Below are 25606 nucleotides of genomic sequence, written 5' to 3'. Positions count from 1 at the left end.
TGTCAAGTACTTTGTCACATGGCAAAGTAACTAACTCATACTCAAAGTACTCATTTGGGATCCTGTAACAGAGAAAGAGCAGTAGAGCTAAACTAAGGAATTCTGAATAAAGTTAGATCTTTAGTTAATACTAACAAAGCATTACAGCTGATTCATAAATTATGAGAACTGTAATAGACTAATAAAAAACTTAGTTACAGGACACTAAGTGTGTGGAGCATATGCAAATTCTTTTAACATTTTGAAACTTCGTCTGCAAATTTAAAACTATTTTAAAATTTAAAGTTAATTTTGAAAAGGCAAATGACTCTTTCAATTCCATCCCATTCTACTCCAGTATACTACCTCAAAACAAAAGGAATCTTTGCTTATATGTCTGGGGATATAGTATGCTATCAAGAAGGTGAAACCCCCTGTTTCATATGCCAGTGTTTAATTTTCTTATGCCTTCCCTCTATGTGGATTATCCACTGTGTAGAAGGCCTATATCAATAAGTGGTGTCAATGGATGCTCCAAAAGAACATTCAAACACTGGAGTGATGTGATCACTTCAGATCATTCTTAAGCAACAACTGAGTTCTTGAACTATTACAGACCTTGTCATAAAGTGATCCTATTTTGCAAGAAGCCAGTCTAGAGAACACGTGATGGGGTCAGTGCCACAATCTGACCACACATACGTGCTGAACTGGCTCAACTCGTGTTCATTTTTACACACCATAGCAAGTCAGCTCTGGACAGGGGCTATACAGTCAGCCAGTCTTGTAATAGTGGCATGGCAGCCCCTTCTACTGCCCTGCAAGTTATAGTTAACTACTGCATGATCTCAAGTCCAGGCAAAAGCCAATGTCTCAAATTTAGAAAACAAACAAACAAACAAACAAATCTCTTAGCCAGATAATATGTGTGGAAATGGCCAGCATTCCATTTAAGTTAATGAACCAAAGAATTTGTCTGAGTAATTGACTAATGTATATTTTCACATTCAAATGAGTTCACATTCCAAGCCAATTTGGCATGCTCTTCATCACTATACCCCCGAGTATGGTAATGTTTGCAGAGTATGTGAATTATAAAGATGTATCAGACTCCCTCCCTCCACTTCCCTCCCCCTCCCCTCCCTCACCCTCCTACCTCTCTCATGTGCTTGTGCATGCATATAGCATGCTGTAGATACTCGTATATGTTGATGTTACGTTTTTTTACTAATAAGGTTGTTTGAGAGGAAAGAAAACCGTGAAATATCTTATATTTACTGTTTTTTCTAAATTAATTTGAAAAGAAATTGTTGCTTAAGGTTTCTTTTATGTTGATAATGAAAAATGGTGGGGGTGGTTGACTGCATCCTGATTTCTCAGGTCCTGAGGATGGTGACAGAAGGAACCCAGTGGGTCTGCCCACTCCTGTTGTTAATTAAAGTATTTTCACATTCTCCAGGGTGTAATGCACTCCGGGCACTGAGCCCCAGAGAGACTTGTGCAGCCTAATGATCACATATTCAAATAAACACAGTTGGGGGCCACTGGGGAGCAGCATGGCTCACTTCCCCCACCTCATTAAGGGCTGCAATGCTCTGCGAATGTCTGAAATGCATGGCCTCCATTTCTTATGAATAATAAATATTAGGCTCTCGGTTCCTCAGCACTTCAAGGCAGGGTGGATACCCCTTCGCCCAGCTGAGACCTACATGGGGTAGGGAGTGACATTTGTGGCTGAGTTTTCATCGCTGCATTCACCATGAGGTACTTGCCCAAGCAAATTTACTCTTGCTTGCTACTCTCCTGTCGGGATTTCTCTGAGTCTCATTTGTTGGCAGTTAACAAGGTTGTCTGTGTAGGGAAGGGCCTTCCAAGTCTACTGAGCTGTCTGGAGGTGGATCTGCATGCCACCAATAGCCCAGGAAAAAGGACAGGTTTTCAATGTGCAGCATTCTTCCAGGCTGTTAAGCTAAATTGCATAAAAGTCTCATGAATGCTTGGAATTTGGGAGCAAGCAAGGCAATGCTACTCTGAGAAAAAAATCACATAATAATAATAATAATAATAATAATAATGTGAACTGGAGAGGAGATATGACAGCAGGATTTCTGTACTTAATTTGTAAAAGAGTTGGACTCCAGTTTTGCAGACAATAACACAGAACAATATAGGTCAATAGGACTTAGTAACTTAAATCTTATTTTATATTACATTTTGCAAAGTGTTATGCATAGATCTTTCGATCCTCACATTTTTTCTCACAAATTTTGCTGTGTGACCTTGAGCATGTTTCTTAACCTGTTTGCACTTTTATTACCTTCATCTTTAAAATGGGGATAAGGTAGAGAGTTAACTTTTTGGGTTGTTTGGAATATTCAATGAATTATCACTTATGATGGGCCTCAAGTAGTGTAGTTAGCCAAGTAAATATTTGGTTAAACCAAAGACATCTACATATGCTAAGTCTCTCTTGTTTCACTGGGTTTTGAGTTTTATTAAGATATAGACATATATGGGAAATATAGAGTAACAAAGATACAATATAGAATGTATAATGTATATATCAGATATGCAATTTAAAATTAACATATGCTCTTTGGATGCCTCTGTCTTCTATCCCTGTACCTTATTTACAAGAGAGAAGCTCATATAAGCTGTGGAGATGAAGTGAATGATGGCTTCAGCCTGGCTATGGGAACAGAAGGATTCCTATTCACTATCATGTGCTGGTAAGTGCCTGGGAGAAACATTAGACTCAGACAGGGGTGGAGAGCTGGGTGAGAGGAAAGCCTGGGATTGTGTTTTATTGTCTTGCTCAGCCTAGAGACACCACCCAGAATTTTCAGTGTGCACACTGATGTTCATAGGCCTTAATGACCAAGGGTCCCCCTGGTCTTGTCCCATGGGCAGTGACCTCTGCTTATCTAATATGCTCGGAGGAGAGAAAGCTTCATCTTCTCTTGTAGGCTCAGGCTCCAAGCAGATCTACTCATCAGTCTGGACTCAGCAGCCCCACCCCAACCCCTGCATCATGCTAATATCGTCTCCAGAGTACCTGTCCGGGAATCCACACACCAACTCTACAGTTCCATCAATAAAAATGGAGACCCTAAGAGAGCAGCTATGGCTTGGCCTAGACATAAAAGCTGTTCTCCCATTCTGTGAGTGTTTTCATCAACTCTTCAAAACCTGAGACAGGACTGTTCTTCCTAAATATGTGGCTAATCTGAGGGAAGAGAGGAAGAAGAAGGACTAGGAGGGCTGCCTTTGGGCCCATCGCTAATCCAGGGTCTCTGTGCTCACAGTCACACATTTCTCTTTTCTCTGCCACACACTTGTCTTCTTGGATGCCTCTGCCTTCCCTTCCCCACAGGACGATTGGCAGATGGCTGCCTGTGTAGGTGTCCTAGCATCTGACATGCCCTCATTTCTGACTTCATCCTGCCCAAGCTACTGATACTTGGAAAGGCACGGCTCTTGGAATACAGGTAAGGAGCAGGACTAGAAGCAAGAACAGACTCCCCTGGGATGCTCAGACCTGTGCCCTTGAGATACATCTGAACAGCTGCTGAGTTCCCACATGGGAAAAAATCAAGGCACACTGAGGTTCTTCCACATGAAGCAGCTTTCAGGTGGTAGAAATAAGGCCAGTGAAACCATTTGCTACTGGGGCAGCTGGATCCAAGTGCCACCAACCCTATTCTGTGTATAGTGGACACTGTCTTTGGATTCTAAGAACCTTTGTCTACTTTCCTCAGAGCTGAAGATCTTGGAGGCAGGGGCCACGGTTGTATGCTTTGTACACATCCATTTGTTAGTAGTCAAACTTCATGGACATCAGTTGTCCCTACTGTTTATTCTCATCCTTTACTATACCCGCTTCCCTAAAGGAAGACAGGAGAGGACGTGGGCCAAACAATGTGGGAAAGGGACATTCTGGTTCTACTTTCCCTTCTAAACAAGACACTGCTTCTAGAAGGGAAGTGTGGGGGTTTAAAAAACTAAGAAACTCCGATGATCCCCATTGGACACCGCAGTCCAGCTCAGTCTGCTGTCCCTCTGTGGCTACCACTCTGATTGACTACAGATATTTCAGTCCTCAGCCTTTGACCGGGATCAGGAGGAACACTGTGCCTTATGTGATATGCATAGAGATAGTTCAATTGAGTGGTTCCAAGATCATACCTTGGAGCCCAAATGTTTGGGTCTAGTTTCTCCTTCTGGTAATACAGTGTGTAAGTTGTTTAAGATGTTTATATCTTGTTTCCTCTCTTCCTATGAGATTATAATCTGGTTTCACTTTCATGACCACGGCAGGGATATATGTAACATTCCATGTGCAGATCTGAAGTGGATGGTACTGATATCTTCAGGCCTGTCATAGCCTGTAAATGCCAGAATGATGACAAGGAAGAGATTCAATTTAGCTGAGTGCATCAGAGCTAGGTTGTTCCTTGCTCTGAGCCCCTGTTTCCCCAATTTGGTAAATGGGGAGTCATGGTGCTATAACAGTACTTATGTCAGAGTGTCTAGGAAAATACAGAATTACCAACAACTGGGCTGAGGGCTGTTGCTTAGTGGTCGGGCAATTGCCTAGCACACGCAAGACTCTGACTTAAACGAAACACTGGGCGGGAGTGGGAGGGAAGGAAATTACCAACAATGAAAAGAAAAGAGGGACTAATTAAAGGGGCCCCAAATGTGTTGTGTTCTTTTCCAGAATTAATGCTTCCTGCCACTGTCAACGGGGTTTCTTTTCCCGACTGAATGTTCCCTCATAGTGGTTGAATCAGTGTTGTGAGAGAGCACAAGTTGCTTCACCCCTTTCTGGTCAAGGCCATTCCTGGACGGGTTGGCATGAGCTTCCCCTGGGAGCTTGGGAGCCTCCTGTGCACCGCAGGAACCAAGAGCTGCCACTGTGTCTGTGCAGTGATCGGTGCTATGCTAACTAATAGCCATGGCCAAGTCTGTCAGTTCCAAGCCCATGTTCACAGTAGGAAGGCAGAGTGGAAAAGATGAAACAGAAGCAAGACCATTTAACACCCCCCACCCCACCCCCAGACAAAGAAGATCAGTGTCCTCTCCTGTAAATTGCAAGGTGAGGCCAACCTTGATGGTTGAAGCCCTAGAAACTGACAGCATCTATCTGAACCTCTTCTCTATTTATTGACTGGATTGCTTGGGTTTGCAACTAACTCTGGACATGCCATAGGACCTGCTCAGTTCCTTCAGTGAATGAGCTAGTGTATGGTGCACATCTGTGGTACCAACAGCCTGTTGAGTTCAGGAAGTTCTTGCCAGTCTAGGCTATAGAAAGAGAGCCTGTCTTAAAACCAAAGTAAGAGAACATAGATAGCTCATTATCCCAAGAGAAGAGACAGCGAGTGCACATGATGTCACAAAATTTCCTCACAGTACCCACAATAGACCACACCCATCAGTCAACACACAACCTGCAATCCAGACAACTGGAGGTGAAACATTAACCTGTCTTCCTGCACCTCTGATGAGAGGTGGGAGATCCTGATCACCCAAGTTTTTCCCCTTCCAGTGGCCCAACTAGAGTGAGAACAAAAAAAAAAATAGATAGATAGATAAAAATTTTAAAAATTTGCTCTTCACCAGCATTTAGATGCGGGACAATTGCAGGTTCTGGCCTAGCCTGCACTACACAGCAGGCCCCTGTTTCAAAACTTAAATAAAATGTATACTAGGGAGATCTTCAGTTGATAATATGCTTAAATTGCAAGTATGAGGTTCATGTATGTCATGGGAGGGGTGCTGTCCGTAGATGAGTTCCCTGACCAGATCCTCTGTGTGGATTCTGGTGAGAACCATGCTCATTGGGGAGGAGAGAACCAGGCCAGAGTGTTCAGGAGAAGTCTTTGGTGTAGAGACAGTCTTGATTCAACTCAATGGACCCAAGCCTCTGCATCATCTAAACTCAAGGCAAATGAATTCTGAGAGGCAGAGCCTGCTAGACTGGAAGGCCACCAGAGCAGGCATTGTGGGACTCTTAGATTCCAGCAACTTCTAGTCCAGGAAGGAAGTTAACCAGATAAATCAAGTATCACAATGTTGTGAGAGCCCTTGAGATCAAGGGGTTACCTGGGTGGGTCATAGCTGCCTCTATAACATGTAGAACAGGACAGGCTTGTGTTGAATGAGTAAACAGGCCAGCATAGATAAGCTGTGTCCTCAGACCAGAGAGAAGCTCCTGGTGCTCCTAGATAAGTGGTTCTCAACTTCTGCATGCTGTGACCCTTTAACACAGTTCTTCATGTTGTAGTGACCCGAACCATAAAACTATTTTCACTGCTATTTCATAACTGTAATTTTGCTACTCTTGTGAATTGTAATGTAAGTATGTGTGTTTTCTGGTTATTTTAGGCAACCCTGTGTAAGGATCATTTGACTCTCAAAGTGGTTCCAAGCCACAGGTTGAGAACCACTGTTCTAGATGCTTGAAAGAAGAAGAAGTAAGTCTTGGGTGAAGAAAGGGAAAGGGTGTTTCAAACTGAGAAGCAGCAGAACCCAGTGTCCTGAGTCCTGCTGAAGGATTCTGGAACTTGTTTATGAAGTGTGACAGGCAAGCAGGTTGCTGTGAGCCAGTGGCAGAAGACAACAGAGCCAGCTGAGAGTGACAACCACCAGGGTGAATTTTGCCCTGAAGTCAAAGAAAAGCCACCAGCAGAGTGGAGGTGGGCCTCCGAAATGGGCAACACTTATGTGTGAGTTTGATCCTGGAGATGGAACATGGAGCTTTGATCAAGCACAGTAAACAAGCTACCCACCATTCAGTCATCCCCTGTGCAGCTCTGCAGTTCTGCATGACCCTCCCACTCCACTGCAGAGGAAGGAGTGTGGTCCTTAGAGTCTTCTGAAGGAAATTGAAGCCCATGGCGTAAAGGGGAGGAGATAGACAGAAAGCAATAAGAGCAAGACCCTTTATCATTTGGTGACAGAATCCTGTGAGGGATCCCTTAGGCAGAAGTCTCAATGGTCTAAGTTCTCCATGAGAGAGTCTAAAGGCCAGAGGCATGTTGTGTAGAAGCAGAGAAATTGCCATCATAGAGGAGGAGACCAAAAGCAGACAAGAATGGACAGCTATGAGGTATACACTGGCTTGTTCTTACTGTGTCCAGTGAATTCTTCAGTGAATTCTTCAACACTCACCGATCTGCAAACAGTAAACACTCTATACATACAATGAGATAGATGTAAACAGAGGCAAAGCACCAGCCTCCCTCCAGCCCAGGCCCGGACACAATGAAGAGTGGAGACGGAAGAATCTGTGCTAGATGGAGGTGTGCATGGAGGATCTCAGTGGGCAAGCAGCAAGTGCAGAAAAGCAGCCCAGCAGCAGGCAGGCTGACAGTCTGTGAAGCAGGGCCCCAGGGAGTTCTGGGGAAGCTGGCTTCCCTGAGAATGCTCCTGGTCTCAATCTTGAAGGCACCAGGATGCTAGAAAACATTACAAACCAGGAAACACTGACATAAACAGAAAATAGAGGTTGGAAGGGGGGAAGGAGAGAGAAAAGGAGAGAGGGAAAGAGGGGGAGAGGGAAAGAGAAAGAAAGGGAAAACTTATGTATCTGGACTTAACTCAGTGATGCTCCGGCTGAGATGACAGAGAGTGTCTTTCCAATACTCAGGAGTGTAATGGCTTAGTGCAAAGGCAGGAGAGCACTAGAGGCCAGGGCTGTAATATCACAGCTAGTCACTCTCCAGCCCAGGGCAAAGTGCCTGGCCTGGCCTAGCCTGCACAGTAGAAAGGTGCTAGGGAAACCCCCCTGAGAACAGAAGGAAAGAGCCAGTCTTCTGAGTGTGAGGACACATGGAGGAGACAAGGGAGGAGCAGGTATGTGTGATGCACAGTAAGGTCTCTGCTTATCTCTGTTGATGAGACGCAGACAGTGGTGAAGTGGGGGATGGGGAAGCTGTTGCTATGCATCCTTGTCCCAAACCTCCATCCACCAGGCTTTGTAGCCATCATCTGGTCCATATATACTTGAAGATTTTCTTTATAGAAGAGATGTTGCTTAAGAAGGTGCTTTAAGAGAGCCACAGGGTACTTCTCTTATCTGACACAAGCGTCTCACATCACAGGAAGCTATGAACCAAGAAGGAGAGGAACTTATACCCTCCAAGACCTTTGTCACAGGAAGCTATGGACCAAGAAGGAAAGGAACTTGTACCCTCCAAGACCTTTGTTGCAGCACTGTAGGGCTTTCTGTATCCTCCATGTGGATACTTGAGCTGGTCACCATGGGGATTAATAGTTGTGGCACCCAGTGACCTTCCTGCCTATCATACCCCTCACACTGTGGTGTGCTAGACCTCCTGTGTACCTTGGTGAATCGTGGTTTACCATTTCTATAATACAGCCCTGTTCCATCTCAGAGTAGACTTTGCAGTTTCCCTGAGTCTCCCTTTGTTGGAGGGGTACTAGAATGTCAGCTGGAGATTCCCTTTCCCTGCTCTTGTAGGTCCCATGAGATGGTTTTGGGGAGTCAGCTTTGAGATCATCAGAGCCAGCCACCTCTACTAGGGGACAACAGGAAGCACCAGCTGAAGTAGGGAGCACTGTGCCTCTGATCCTCAACAAAGCCCTGCAAAGATGGCTCGATATCAGGGAAAGTCTTTCTGCTAGCATCCCATTGGTGGTGTGCTCCTACAGCTCTGATGATTGGAGTGCAGGTAGAACTCAAAAGGCCTGCAGGGGCAGATGTGGTATCCTTTTCTGTTCGATGATCTGCGTTTTGAGGCCAAAGCTAAATATAACAATGATTTTAAGATGGAAAAGGAAATGAAGTGATCTGTGGATGGCATGCTGTGAGGGTCAAGTAGGAGATTGTAGCAACAATATTGTAAAGTATTTTGTGTTGTGTCAGCCTTGGCCACTTTCAGCTCTCTAGAACAAAATAGGTCTTTGTCCTTCAGAGATCTTAGGAAGAGAGGGACAACACAAAGAGAATTTCTCCTGAAATCCTCACCAATGACTTTGGCCATAATGCCTACTGCAAAAACATAAGTACTATGACTCTAGACACAAGGAGTGAAGTCATCAACGTGCCACTACAAATACAATAAATGTGTCTGAGGAAGATCACAGATTGATCCTGAAAAGGTAGCTGCAATGTACCCATTCACTGAGCATGAATATTCCCATGGCATAAGAACGAACCATTTCCAGATACTGCCTTCCTGCCTCAGGGGTAGAATGGTTTTGCCACCCTTTCCAGCTTCCAAGAGCCCTTCCTCATGCAACAGCTACCCTAAGAGATACCATACCAGCTAGCTCATCCTGGAGTCTATCCACCTGGGAACAGTGTAGCAACCAAGAGACACCAGTCAGAAAAAAAGTTTGAAAGAAATCTTCTTTGAGCTGGGTGTGCTGGTGGGCTTTAAGCCTGTCCATGCTGTCAGTATCTCTCATGCCAGGGCAGATCTTTGGATTTTCTCTACGTGTTGTCTGTGAAAATGGCAATCTATCAAAACCTTTATTGGATATGCTGTGCTGTTTTAATAAAAAAGATACCCTCACAAAAGTCATCTTTAGACTGTCACCAACATGAAATCCCGCAGAGACCTTAGAGAAACCGAATTTGGAAGCCTAACGACACTAAGACTGTGATCCTACTTTTGTAACAGCATCTGCCATAAAGAACTACTGGCAAAATATTCCAGGAAATATCTTCTCATCAGATCTCGATGATAACTAGGTCTGTGTAATGGATCAAGGAAATGAGGAAGAGAAAATGAGTACAACCTGAAGGCTATTAGACCATTTTCTGAGCACCAATGTTGTTTTCCTAAGGTAGTTATTGGGGGTATTAAACAACACTTAACACAGTGTGTATGTCTCTAAGCAGTCTTCGGCTGCCTGCTTAACCCAGCCCAAAACTAGAAAAGGAGTTTACAGAAAAGCCTCCCTTGCTTGTATAATTCCTGACTGAAAACTGCTGTTGGATATTTGCAGAAAATAACCATGTCTGTCTCAGGAAAGCTTTCACTGAGATGTGCCACCAGAGAGAATATCTTAGTCTTACTTCCAAGCTAACTATCCCTTCTGTGACAGCCTGGGACTTGAGCCAAATGAGCATGTTACTACTCCAAGTAGGAATAAGGTGAAGAAACTCAGGCAGGATGGCAGATGAAGAGGCCCTGCCTTAATCCTCATGGATTTTGACCCTGAGCATCCCAAGGCAGAAGCCCTTGTAACCCTGAGCGATTTTGACTCAGCTCACTCTAAAGATGCAGATATTTAGATGAAGCAGTGTACCAACTCCAAGACAGTGACTGTTACTGTAGAGTACAGAATTGTTCCTTCAGAGTGAGAAGGGTCCCATCTGGCATGTGTGTACCCAGTTACCTGTCCACAAATGCAAGTCATGCTCCCAAAGCCTTGAAGAAACAGTACCACTGCTCAGAGCCTCTCATCATCTAGATTCAAAACTTTCTCATCTCAGACTTTGCTAGGAAAACCCACACAAGCCCTTCTGGGATGCAGTGTTCCCTCAGAAAGATAAGTGATCTGTAGGAAATTCAGCCCCTCAAGGAGAGGTAAGACACATTTTCAATAGAGGTTATTGATGACAATGTTTCAGCAAGAAAAAATGCTACTAACCAAGAACACCAAGAAAAAAACCTTTTCTGGTCACATTGGAGGTCATGTGACACTTTTTCCTAAATTCAAGCCAGTGGTCCTTTCTATGGCACATTGTACTACTATGTCCTCATGGGGTCATTTCATTCACCAACCCCTTAATGAGGATACACCTGGAGAGTTACCACCACAGGTGGCAGAAGTTCTTAAGTGTTCAAGGATGTATCAAATTTGTTCTGAGCCCAACCCAGATTACCAGAACTACAAATGATCTTGTCTCACTGGAATTTACTCAGAGAAATAAAAACAGTGGAGGTGGAGAGTTTGTCTTCATAGATGGAGGCACAGAAACTTCTGATCAGTTTGGTCATTAAGATTGACCAAACTGCCACATCTAGGTCACCAGACAAGGCTCAGGAAATGCTTTTCCCTCCTATTTCAGAACACTCTATATTTTAACACACTGGAATTTTCTGCTTAGTATATTGTATTTTTAGATGCAAAGGAGAAAGATAGAGCTTTCTTCTGCTTGAATTGTCCAGCCTCCTTTCTGGGATTCTTGGTCCCTTGGCAAGACAGGCCAGCAAGCCATCAGGATTACATAAGAATGGCCTCTGTAGGATGGTGCTCATGTATTCATTCTGTAACTCTTTACTCAGTTTTCCAGATTTGAGAAAATAATCCCTCAAAAAGAAAACAGAGCATCCAGATCAAAGGAAAACAAAGCCAGGTTTCCCTAAAGGGCCTTCAGATGTTTCATGACAACTCTGAGTTAGGAGGACATATCTTCTGGGGAGTGGTGGGTGAAGGACCCAGAGCTGTGTAGATACCCACAGATAGCAGTCCTACTTCTAGTGGAACTCATGGAGACAGCCCAACTCTCCCTGCAGCCTACTAAAAATTAGATCCACACTTTGCATGTAACTACCCAAGGAAGAAGAAAGTACAGCTGGAAGCTTGAGGTCTTGACTTCAGGGAAGAACCATATCCTGCTATGACTCTGATGATATGACTAGGCTGGATGCAGGACCTGGAGTGGAGTCTAATGATACAGAGACATCTATTCAAAGGCATTTAAGTTCAACACAAATCTGATTTAAGAACAGACTGATAATAATACAGGGCATCAGCTACCATGACTTCTTTTTATAAGATACATTAGAGATAATCGTGGCCTATCTATGCTAGCATTCAAAGAGAGGTGTTCTGAGAAAAGCAGATATCAGAAATGAAATCAGGGATAGTACAGAGAAACAGTAAGAAGCCACTAATCAAAGCATTGAGAAGAAAAATAGGCTGGTTCCTAAAGGAAATCACATATAACCTTGCCTGAATCTGAGACAGTGACAATTCTGTAGCATCAATCAGTCAACTGTCTTTACAAGACCATTCTGAGAACTAGACTACTGACGTGTTTAGAGTAAGTCAACAACCATGAATAACAAAACGTCATAGTTTCTCCCTTCCTTCCCTTCCTTTCCCTCCCTCCCTCTCTTCCTTCCTTTCTTTCTTTTCTTTTTTCTTTTTCCATGACAGGGTCTCACTATGTAGCTCTAGCTGTCTTGGAACTTACAATGTGGACCAGGCTGGCTTCAAACTCACAGATATCTTCTTGCCTCTGCCTCGCAAGTGCTGGGGATTAAAGTCATGCTGGTAAACCTGGGTGATTCATAGTTTGTAATGCCTGTCTTGGTTGGTTTTTCCCTTAGTGTTGCATTGATGTGGAAAATCCCTAGGAATTAGCTATGTGGACAAGTAAGGGAATGTTTGCTTATTTTGATGTCTTTCCAAAGGTACTTGTGCTAAGAGGATGCTCCAGAAATGCTATTTGTCCTTTTAGAAAGTATCCTTCTGATAATACTTGATATCTCAGAGGAAAGACAAATGTGCCTATGCAAACATCAGAAAAAGGACAAGTTGGTGGACCATTTTTTTCTGTAGATCATTAGGGTAGGGCAGCATGGGAGGCAATTCTACATAGAAATTCAGTATGTTGGCACTTAGCCAGCAACATCTATGCTATTGCAATGATACCAGCAAGATGAATGTCACTCATCAGGGCACTGAGATGAAGAAAGGCTCATCTGGAGAAGGAGGAAAATATGCAGCCCTTTTTACTAAACCAGGGGCTATTTCTGAGGCACCAAATACTTATATGTCCTCTAAGGATGGGGTCAGAAATGAATCCTTTGATACAGACATATGTGAACTCATGACTACACACAGCCACTTATACTTTACACTTTATACTTCTTTAAAAGCTTCGTGTTATTCCCTTTACCAGACACACTTTTCTTCTTAACATTTTCAGTGATTACATTTCCTTGATGATATCAGTCCAATGGCCTTAATTATTTCAATATTGTTAGCAACACATGGTCAAGACACGGCATCAGTTGACTTAAATTTTTTCCTGAAATTCTAATTCCTGAACTGTAGTCAGCCGGGGGAGAATTACTTATGGATTCTTTTTTCTCTCAAGTTTATAAATTTGCAATGGAGAGATAAGTTTAAATGGTTGGGAATTCTGACGATTCACAAACTAGAACTCCCAAAAGAGTGGCTACAAGGACTTTCTTGGGCCGTCACTAGCTCTGGATTCTCTTACAGAATTTTTTCATTCCCTCATCCCAAATACCTTATAGTTTAGAAATAATTTATATCCAAGACTAGTTTATTTTATATGCATGGACCTTTCCAATCTTTCTTTCTTTATAAGCTACACTGGGGGCACAAATAAATTACTAGTCCTTGCCCACAAATACATTACTGGTCCTTACCCACAAATACATTACTAGTCCTTACCCACAAATACATTACTAGTTCTTGCCAAGCAGAACAGACAGAGGTGTGCCTCTGCCTTCATTCTAGCTACTCACATTTAAAGAGCACAGTAGGAGTAGAGAGATGGCAAATGACATACAGGGACCATCTGCTAGACTCTCCAGGGAATAGACTCCAGGGGGGAGGTGGATAGCAGCTGTCTGAAGAGGTGGTCGATGCCCACGATGCCTGGACATCTCTAGTTTCAGTAGCAAAGTAACACGGGAAAGCTTCTAAGGCAGGAGGGAAAGTCCTGAGTGTCCCAGAGAAAGTGGCTCAGATGAGAGAGCCCATTTCCTGTGAGGAGTGCCAAGAGCTGATCAACAGGAACCACGTGCTCAAGAAGTCTGCACTTGCCTATCAGTAATGGACATTTTTAAAAGCATGGGAAAGGGAGAGAACAGACAGATGGGATATGGCAGAAGAAGAAAAGGTACTGTGAAAATCCTCTCTACTGGACACTCACCAGAGCTGCTGAGGCATGGCATTTTTAAGAGAAGCCTGCTGAGCCAGTGGATGGAAAGCCTAGGTCCCTCCGTGAACTTCACTCTTGGAAAACTCAACCAAGTGTCATGGGGCCGTATGCTGAAACCTGGCCCACAGAGTAGCTCTGAACTATGAGAAAGAGTCGTTAAAGCAGATATAGGCAGTAGCCAGCTAAGCGGAAACCTGGTTAGAAACAGAGTCTGCAGGACAACAGGCTCCAAGCAACAGGGGAGGCAGTGGGAAGGACTGCAGATGTTGGGGCCAGAATTTGCTGAGATTCTAAAGGGTTCTAGAAGGCAGCTGGTCTTTAGTCTGTGTTGGAATTCTGAAGATGTTAGATTTAATACCAGCCACAGTAACTGGATAGATGAACTTTCCAGTGAGAGTGAAGGCAAGCAGGCAAAAACAAAATTTCCTTCCTCCATGTCCTTTTATATGGGCTGCCACCAGAAGCTGTGACCTCAATTTGGGGTGGGCCTTCCAGGTTCAAATAATTGCATTAAGAAAACCCCTTACAGGAGTTCTAGAAGCTTGGGTGTCAGTTATTCCAAAGGCAGCTATGTTGGCAATCAAGAATAGACATTATACTCATAAAAGTAATAAATTAAAAAAGAAATAAGAGAGATCTTAAATAAATATATATGCAACTCTGTGCTTGCTTTGAAAAAACAAGAAGGCAAATCCCAAATCAGTAGATAGATATAATTAAGATGCAGGTAGCAATTAGTGAAATGGAGATGAAAAGATCAATACAAATGAATCAATGAACACCAAGTCAGATATTTGTTTTTTCTTTGCCTTTTTAAAAATTATAGCTTGTTGAAAAATACCCTAACTGTCATTATAGCCTTCATCGGTAATTGATGGAATCAGATGCAGAGAGCCACAACCAACCTCCGGTCTGGGAATCCAGTCAGGAGAGGGAGGGGAATATATGAGCAAAGGAGTTCAAGATCATGAAGTGGAAATCTACAGAGAGAGTTGAACCAAGCTCGTGAGAACTCATGAACTTTAGCTTGCCTGCTGTGGAGCCTCCAAACTAGGCCCACTGTATATGGGAAATACTTGTGAAGTTTGGTATATCTGAGTGACCTCTGGTGTAGGACCAGGATTTATCCCTGATGCGTGAGCTAGCTTGTTGGAGTCCATTCCCTATGGTGGGATGTCATGGTCAGCCTTAATGCAGTGGGGAGGGACTTGGTGCTACCTCAACTTAATGTGTCAAGCTTCGTTGACTCCTCATGGAGGTCTTACCCTTTGGGAGAAGTGGATGGGAGAGTGGACTGGGGGAGGGCAGGTAAGGGGGGCAGGAGAAGGGGTGAGAGAGAACTGTGGTTGGAATGTAAAATGAAATTAGAAAAATAAATAAAAGTTATAGTTTGATCTTTTAGTTGTTTGGTTTGCTTGCCTGTTTGTTTTCTGAAGAGAGAAAGAAACAGCATGCATGAAATTGGGAGTTTGGGAAGGTGGGAAGAATCTGGGAGGGGAAACCATGATCAGAAGAATATAATGTATGAATAAATTTTCAATTAAAAACTGTCTTATCAGATGGTAGGTAAAAATAGTATGACAAGATAAAAATAGTGTAGTAGTTTCTAAGTAGTTTCAATATTAGCTATAGGTACTGCTTACCTCCTCAGGCTATGTCCCTGTTTGTCCTACTCATTGTAATTAACTTAGAGAACTCTGTGTGCAAAGATTTCCTTTATTACATTGGCTATACAAATCAGATGTGAACTTTACCTCTTAGTTATTTTCTCCATGAGTCCCAAGTGTCCACATGCATCTTTTGTGGTACAGTATTTAAAGTCAGCAGAGATGTCTCTTATCTGTAAGGCATGCTACTGTCAGGAAGAAGAAGAATATTTTATGGCTTGGGAATACCTTCATGGAAGAAATAATTATAGCCTTTCCCCTTCCATTTTTGTCAGTAGAAAATAATTATGTGCTCAATTTAAAGCAGAGAAGGAAATAGTTTTTAAGATCCTTTATCAGTCACCCACCCTCCCTGAGTTTCCTTCACTCATGTGGATACTCTCTTAATATTGTTGTAAACTGTGGTATGATTTGCTGATGTGCCATGTGTAGCTTTTACTATATTCCATTAACCTGTAATATATTAGACTGAGCCTTTTACTAAAACCCTCTGCAGTTCACAGAATATCCCTTGACAGATTTTATTGGCATATATTGAATAGTGAATGTGTACTACTGTTTGCAGAACCCTGGACTGATTTTCTAAGTGGCTTGGTTTTCAGGGCACTAAATGGGTGTGTATGAGGTTCATGATGTCTGTGCCATTCTATGGAATAACAAAAATAAAAGAAGCAAAATGATTCTGCAGATCAGAATGGTTATGATGCAACTAATACTTTCTCTACAGGGAAATCGTCACATTAAATGATACTGGCAGAAGAAAGATGACAATGAGAAGTAGAAAGATATAAAAAGGAAAATATTAATATCAAGTGTTTGTGACCCCTGAAAAATTCATGTTGAGACTCAATTCCCAATATGGACATTGAATATTTTCTATTAAATTCAGATTCTAGGGTTTAAATATCTATATTGGTAAAACATAAAAGTAGAAGGGGAGATATGTATGGAAGAAGAAGGAATATGCAGGAGGGACAATTGGGGACAAGAGTAATGTGGGATGGCTATGAACAAAGTGCACACTATGTAGTATAATGATACCCTTACTCTGTACAATGAATATGTGCTAATAATATATACATGTATATGATATATAGTATATTAATTATATAGTATAGTAATTATAGTATTATTCAATACTAATTTAAATAACTATTTGTACTACATATAGTACCTTATAGTGTATTATATATTGCTAATGGTTACATGTGGATATTTATTTTGTTACATTTATGTGTGTGTGTGTATGTAGAGGAGGTAACACACAAATGTCACACTGCACCTGTGACAGACAGAGAAGGACCATGTTCAAGAGTTGTTTCTCTCACTATGTGATCCTGCAGACTGAACTCGGGTTGTCAGGCTTGGTGGCAAGCACTTTACCAGCTGACACATCTCACCTGTCCAAAGGTGTGCTTTTTAAAAGACATCCAGAGGCCAGAATAACAAGAGGGAACCCTGTATCTTTAAGGCCTTTGAGTTTTGTGGATATCTATAAAGAAGCACTTCAGAGCATCTGGAGGACATATCCAAAACCAAGGGAAAACTGCCCAAGAGTTTGGTATTAACTTATTGTGGCCTGTGCCACTCTTTGTGGCAGGACACATATCTTGGCTCCCAAAGAACACTGTGTCCATTTCAGAGACTCAGGAGCTCTGATGATCCCCATACCTACAACTCAATGTGACCATAGGCTAAGTGAGGACGTTTGCCCTGCTTTCCACAGCTCCTGCTGAGAAGTCTCATTCACTGGAGGACTCCCAGGTGCAAAAGTTGATGATGCCCACACTCAGGCTATAAGTCTCTCTATCACATATGGGCATCTGCTCCCCCACTGTCTATCAGCTTTCCTGAAACTCACTGTTCGTACTTGGGAACAAGTTGTGAACTGTTTCCACCAGGAGTGGTTGCATATGGTGTGGCTACATCAGGGATCCTTGTAGCACATGACATACATGTATATGTGAAATGTGTGGTACAAAGTATGGGCATATGTGACATGTGTATGTTTGGAGGATGGATACAAGTGTTGTGCATATACAGTGTTTGGACAAAATGTGTATGATAGTGGGTATGTAGGTATATGGTGTGTGGCATGTGTGCATGTTGTGGCATGCATGTCACATGTGTTTGCATGTTTCGTTTTCAGCAATTTATTTGCTTTTTCATGTTTATGCATTTGGATTTTTTCCTGGATATTACAAATGTCTCTGCTGCACCCACTCCATTTCCTGGCTATTAGACCTGGAAGTACTTACCAAGTCTACAATCATCCTCACACCAGCCCAGCATAATGAATGGCCCAGGACTTGGTTAATGGATTTGTGCAAAGCAGATATGACTCAACTTCCTCTCCAATGCTTGGATAACTTTGGGAAGGAAAGCTAACCAGAACAGTGTACAATCTGCACAACAAAGATTAAGCATTTAAATTGCTATGCTACCTGAGGTTGGAGTGTGCCTTTCACCTGACAGTCCAGGGACATCAGTGCTGACAATGTGAATGAATGGGTACAGATGTGTAAGACTGTGGCAGCTTCCTAGGTTGCCAACACTCTGCCAGCCTCATAACAGCATCATTTCTGCCTTCCTCTCCTCATGAGTCTCCCCCCTCCTTTTCAAGTGGATAGCCCCTTCCTCTCTCTGAGCCCAACATTTCCCCTTCCTCTGTGAGTCCTGCTTCAGGGACTCACTTTGTAGCAGTCTCTCTTTCTTGTCAGGGACTTGGTCATGTCGGAAATACATGCTGACAGCAGTTTGGGAAATCCCCTGAGTTACAGCCACCTCTGCACCCATTTTCTTAGGACAGATGGTATTTCGTGACAGCTGCCAGATTTACCAAGACCTTATGAGTCTTGGGAAAGATTCAAGTAAAAGCAGAAAGCCTCCCAGGGAGGGGGTAATGTCACCCATCTCAGCTCTCTCTCCGTCTAACAGCAGATCTCTTTGATTTGCTGCCCAATGGCCCCTCCTGTGCTTGTCTCTTTCTGTCCATATGCTCTGGGGGAAGCACTTTGAAAAATTCCAAGACTGTTCTCATTTAATTGGGAACAATTTCCTTCATCGTGTTTACTGTACATTTCCACTTTGGCCATGCGACATGTTGCTCTCAGTTTTCTTTCCAGTGGTTTTTCAGTTCTGAAAGTGAATAAGTCTCTTCTCCATTATTTTTTCAAAATAAAATTATTCTGAAGTATCTTCCAATTTTCAGCTTGTCTGTGTCATATATTACACTAGAGATCACAACCATTTCTTACTGTGACACCTATTGTTATATCAGCATCTATCTCTATAATTCTCTTTAAGAGTTTGGGAGGTCATGTGTTCTACTCTGTTTCATGTTGCCATAACAAAATACTTGAAACTGAGTATTTTTTATTTTATTAGTTTAATTTTGAATAGCTTGCTTCACATGTCAATCCCAGTTCCCTCTACCTCCCCTCCTCCCGCACCCCTCCACCATCTCCCCCCCCCCAGCCTCCCACCCTATCGCCACTTCCTTCCACATAGGGCATATCTAGAGTCTGTCATTTCACTCAGGGCAGGGTCCAGGCACTCCCCTAAGAGTCCAGGCTGAGAGAGCATCCTTCTTTGTGTTATGGACACACGATATCTGTTTGTATGCCAGGGATAAACACTGATCCACTGCCCAGGGCCCCATAGGTTGCCCAGGCCTCCTCACTGACTCTCACACTCAGGGGGTCTGGATCAGTCCCATGCTGGCCTCCCAGCTGTCGGTCTGGGGTCCAAGAGCTCAACTTTGTTCAGATCAGCTGTCTCTGCTGGTTTTGCCAGCCCATTCTTTGCCAATTTGCTCATCGCTCTTCTCTCTCTCTATCACTGTGTTCCATGGGTTCAGTTCAGTGTTTAACTGTGGATGTTTGCCTCTGCTTCCGTCAGTCACTGGATGAAGGTTCTAGGATGTTTATAGACATCAAGTTCATTATCAGGAATGGGCATTTAAGGAGGTTTCTCCACTATTGCTTAGCTTGCCAGTTGGTGTCATCCCTTTACATCACTAGAGGGCTAAAATAAAAAACACCGAAGACAATTTATGCTAGAGAGGATGTGGAGAGAGGGGAACACTCCTCCACTGCTTGTGGGAGTGCCAACTCGTATACCCACTTTGGAAATCAGTATGGAGATTCCTCAGGAAAATGGGAATCAATCTACCACAAGACCCAGCAATTCCACTCTTAGGCATATATCCAAAAGATGCAAATTCATACAACAAGGACATCTGCTCCACTATGTTCATAGCAGCATTATTTGTAATAGCCAGAACCTGGAAGCAACCTAGATGCCCCTCAACTGAAGAGTGGATAGAGAAAATGTGGTACATTTACACAATGGAGTATTACTCAGCAGAAAAAAAACAATGGAATCTTGAAATTTGCAGGTAAATGGATGGCACTAGAAGAAACCATCCTGAGTGAGGTAACCCAGTCACAAAAAGACAAACATGGTATGTACTCACTCATATATGGATTTTAGACATGGATCAGGATAGTGCTAGTCTATACTTCCACTGACAGAGAGTCTGGGAAACAGGAAAGAACTTAAGAGAGAAACTGAGTATTTTATGAATATGGTTCCTTTTTATTTTTCTTTATTCTTCTTTCATACATTACATCCTGACTGCAGTTTTCCCTCTCTCCTCCCTCCTCCAGGCCTTCCCCTCCACCACCCCCACCCCACAAATCCACTCTTCCTCCCTTTCCCTTTAGAAAATGGCAGGCCTCCCAGGGACATCGATCAAACATAGCATATCAAGTTACAATACTACTAGACATCTCCCCTCATATTAAGGCTGGGCAAGGCAACCCAGTATGAGAAAAAGCTTAGTTGATAAATTCTGTTAGGTTCAAGAGGATGATTCTAGTACAGGCCTCATGATGGATGAGATGTGGAAGATCACAAAATACAGAGGTCAAATGGTGATAGAGGAAGCAAGAGAGTGGATAATTCATGCTACCACTTTTATGGCAACCCATTCTCATGGAAACTAACCTAATCCTGAAAGAATATCATGAGTCCCTTCTGAGTATGCTTTTATGAGTTAATTATCTCTTACAGAAATACAATCTAAGTATCATTATGTGGCAACAGGGTTTCTAACGTATTAACTTTGGGGGTACATACCTTCATGAGATGTCTTGTATCCTTGCTAACTGAACTATTTTTACGAAATTGGAGTTAATCCCATGTGTCTTTCCACTCTTACTCTTATTGTATGATTACCTGGGAGCTACTGCTTATTTGATAACTGACAAGTAATAGGTTATACAAGGACAGCTTGCTGTATGACTGGGCAATCATTTAAAGATTAAATTGTCCCTTTCAATCATGTATTGTGAGCAGTAAAACAAGCACTAGTCAAAAAGACACTTGCTAAACAACGGTGTGTTTTACAAAACTGCTGTAACTGTGGCTACAATATAAATATACAGAAATAGAGGTGATTAGGTGATTAGCAGTTGGTGCTGCAAGAGTCCAGATGATCAAGCTCAATAACTTAAAGTGGATTCACTTCTAGTCTTTTAACCCTCAAGCTGATTCTTGACAGGAGTTTACCTGGAGTAAAGCTAGGTGTAGAAATATTTGGAGATCAATACCATACCCATTAAGGAAGTGCTGTCTTTTTTGCTTGTTTGTTTGTTTTTGTTTTTATTTTGAACCCCGATTTAGTGCTCTCAATGTTCTGGACCTTTAAGACTTAAACCCCATGAAAGTGAAAGAATCATATTACTCCAGCTCTCAACTTCTGAAAACATGGGAAACTTTTTTCCATTTTTTATTTTTTTATTTCATTTTATATTCCAACCACAGTTTTCCCTCCCATCCTTCCTCCCACCCCTTTGCCTCCTTCCACACGCCCTTGCCTCTTCCCATCCTCCCTCACCCCCACCTTAGCCCACCCCCAGTCCACTCCTCCTCATGAGTAAGAAATTGTAGACAAGGCATTCCTAAAAAAAGATGCTTCTTTTGGGAATAACCCAAATAGAAAGCCCTAATCTTCTGGATTAGGTATAAGATGTGACCAGTGGATGTAGATAGACAAGAGACAAACAAGGCAACCCTTTACCATTGGGGAAACTCCTTGGAGGGCCTTTCTATTTGGGTTATTTCCAGAAGCCTCTCATGTTGAATGTGGTCCAATCATTCCCAGATTATGGAGGACAACCCTTCCCAGAACAATTAGGAAATTCAGTGCTAATTGTAAAAAATCATACTGCTTTGGATGGTAGAAAAGCTTTGGAGGATGAATCAAAAATTCAAGGAGGAAACAAACAAAAAACCGTATATTTGGCAAACTTCTATAAATGACCAAATGACAAAACTAAGAGTACAAATCAATAATGTTGTACATGAAGGATTACTGGACACAGGTGCAGGTATCACAATTATCACTCCAGAATCTTGGCATCCAAGTTGTCCTCTTCAGAAGGTAGACGTTCAATTCTTAGGGATTGAAACCCTATCTTAGGTAAAGCAAAGAACAAGATGGGTTGAATGTATAGGGCCAGAAGGAAAAAGAGGAAGGCCAACATGGGAAACTTTTATGATTAAAAGGGAGAGAGCCTCTGCAAGAGACAATACCTAGAGGTTATTTTTGTTTGAAAAGCCTTCATTTAAGTCAAAATGGGGAGAGAAGCAAATGAGCATTGTCACTGTGTTTCTAATCCACTAGGTCTGACATTTGTGGGAAAAACTTGACATGAAATGCTTAGCAGACCTATTTCATCACTGCCCCATACTGCACAGAACCTTCTGTGATCCTCAGAACATCCTGTCATCTGAGGATGATGGAATTGAGTTAATCAAACATGCCAATCCACAGATTTCGTAAACTTAACTGAGGCAACCACCAATAATATGTTGTCAGAAACAATGGGGTGATGACATACACGTGTGGCAATAGCAGACAAGAGTAGGCATTGCTAATAAGCATGTGCATTAAAATGAGATAAACTTGTTTCCTGAGTATACTTTTGTGAGATATATATCGTAATCAGTATGTTTCAGAAGATATGTAATTCATTTTCTATATTCTTTGAATATCAAAGTAGTTTTTAAAAGTTTAAAAGGTTAAGAACATAATGGGAAACCTAAATTATATAGTGGGTTCAGGTCAAACAAGACTACATAATAAACCTTGTTCAAAAAAATTAAAAGATGAGTAAAGGGGTTAAGACTGGGTTGGTTTAACCCCCAGAAACAGCTGACCTGACAAGGGTTAGCTATTGAATTCCAGACTGCTGGCTGGGAATCCAGCATGGGACTGATCAAGACCCCCTTAATGTGGGTGTCAGTGAGGAGGCCTAGGAAATCTATTGGGCCTTGGGTAGTAGATCAGTATTTATCCCTGGCACACAAATGGATTTTGGGTGCCCATCCAACAATGAGAGATGCACTCTCACCCTGGACTCTTGGGGGAGGGTCTAGGCCCTGCCCTGGATTAAATGATAGGCTATGGACACCCCCATGGAGGGCCTCACCCTCCCTGGGGAAATGAGGGGATATTGAGGGGTTGGTGGGAGGGCACGGGAAGGAGGAGGGGAGGGAAAGGGAGAGGGACCTCAGATTGACATGTGAAGCAACCTTGTTTCTAATTTAAATTTAAAAATTAAAAGATTAATTTTTTCAATTAGACATAAAATCCAGCTAAAGACAGAACTCTCATAGACAGCTAGTCAAAATGAGACTTGCTACAAAACTTTTAGAAGAAAATTTAATAACAGGAATCAAGAACCATTAAATTCTTATCACCCACTTCCATATTTCTGCTTCTTAACATGTTTTTGTTGTTGTTGTGTTTAGCAAGAAAGGAAATTTCACTATTGATGCTAGCAGTCAACATTGTTATACAGGCTCTGTATTTAGTTTTTAGTACTTTGAGATGAAGAGAATGAGGCTCTCTGGCCTCTAATCCTAAGGAAGAGCTTGCTCCCCTACTCTGGTCTCTTTTGCATCCTTCACTCCTTTGTGCAGTGTCAGGGAACTGCTTGTACCTAGAACCATACAGAGTTGCAAAAACACACAACTGTTATTTGACAAAGCTTCTGAAAAATGCCTAGGCAGATAGTCTCCTCGTTATCCCAACAACTTAAGTGTATGTGAATAAATGGGGATATTACAGATTAACCACTCGACATGGCAAGATATAATCAAGAAGTGTGGTAAACAGGAAATGTGAACTACTGCTGCTCATGTTACACTCTATTTATTTATTTGTTTATATATTGATGTGACATAGTGTCTCACTATGTAGCCCAGACTGCCCTCTTAGTTTCCCAAATGCTATGAGTACTATAAGTGTCCAGTATAAGAGTTAATTTTTTACTCAGTATTTCTTGTATGCTAAGAATGTTTCTGGTTCATTTGATTTTTTGTATTTGAAAAATGATGGTCTATTTTTTCCAGATTAGTTACCCATTTATTCAGTTTAACAAAGAGAAAAATACTTATTATATTGAGTAGTCACTCTGGAGAATGTGCCCTTCCACAATCACAAAAAAATCATGTTCCTGTGGTGGTCATCATGATCATTTCTATTTTGCCTTCCATTCAAGTTCAGTGTCTGTAATGAAGCCCCAAACTATAGGTTTAGTTTTGTCTATTTTCCAGTTTAATGCAAATAGACATTCTTTTGGTGTCTTTTCTCATTAGAAAACTACAATCCATTTTCTCCTGTTCACTACTGCATCTATGCATATAAGTTTTCCATGGGTTAAGTTTGGGCAATTAAGAGAAATATGACTATGAGCCTCCTGTGCGCATACTTTGGATGTAGGTTCTTGTGGTTCCTTACATGTCTAGGGTTGAGTTGCCAGTGGGTAGGGCTTCTGTGTCCCCTAGTGCTGCCCTGCTAGGTATTACTGCTGTCAGCTGCTTGACGGAAGGTGGTCCTTTTGCTCCAAGTCTGCACTGTCACAGGTTCTGTTTTCATCAGTTTGATAGGTAGATATTATTATTGTATTTTACTCTTTATTTTAAATTAATAGTAATGTTGAATACCAGTTCTTGTACATTAGAGGGCCCTCATTGTAACACAGTACTGGGAAACAAGCCCAGGGCCTTGTGCATGTGAGGATACACTCTACATATCAATTACAATATCAGCATTATGTTCTCTAGTCTAAAATGATTGTTGACATAATTGATGCCTTTTGATTAGACTGTTTTTCTCTAATTTATAACAGTTCATACACAACCTTTGTCTATTATGTTTGTCACTTGTATGTGTAATCAGCCATTGCTGAGCACAAACAAATACAGGATTTAGACTCTGAGTTAAATTAGGTGATGAGTTCTAAAATGAAAATATAAACAATTTTCTAATAGATTCCAATGTAAAATTCCTTTCAACAATATAGAATCCAAGATATCTATAAATTGTTACAATATCTATATACATTTAAAAATTACTACACATGTAAAAAAGCAGGCAGGATTGACTAAAATCAAGAGAAAATAAATGAACAGAAAACAAGTATATGACTTAGGTATTAAAAGTACCTGGCAACTGTTTTAAAGCAGTTATTATAGCATTGTCTAACAATATGAAATAATAGTCATTAAAGTCTGTATATATATAGGAATTTTACATGGGAATCTATTAGAAAAATCACAATTAGGAAAATAAAGTATGGAAAGGTTAAAGATGGTTGGAACCAGATCAACAGAAACTTCTATGCCTTGAGGAAAATGACTAGAGCGCCTTGATGGAGCAAGAACTTCTTCCTAACAATGCCAAACTGTAATCATAGGAAATGAAACAGGGTAGTGCAGAGGCTGTGTCTTAGCTAGGGTTTATATTGCTGTGGAGAGGAACCATGACAATGGCAACTACTCTTACAAAGCAAAATATTTAATTGAAATGGCAGCTTACAGTTTCAAATTATCATCATATCGTCATATCATCATAGTTGCAAACTTCCCCAAACTAGTGGAAAACTTGTGCTTTTCAGGTTTGACTTTCTGGAGAGAGAGAGAGAGAGAGAGAGAGAGAGAGAGAGAGAGAGAGAGAGAGAGAGAGAGAGACAGAGACAGA

This window comes from Mesocricetus auratus, unplaced genomic scaffold, assembly GCF_017639785.1.
Source record: "Mesocricetus auratus isolate SY011 unplaced genomic scaffold, BCM_Maur_2.0 Super-Scaffold_100013, whole genome shotgun sequence".
Classification (NCBI taxonomy): Eukaryota; Metazoa; Chordata; class Mammalia; order Rodentia; family Cricetidae; genus Mesocricetus; species Mesocricetus auratus.
The sequence above is the reverse complement of the archived record's forward strand: the minus strand, read 5'-3'. Positions refer to the sequence as shown.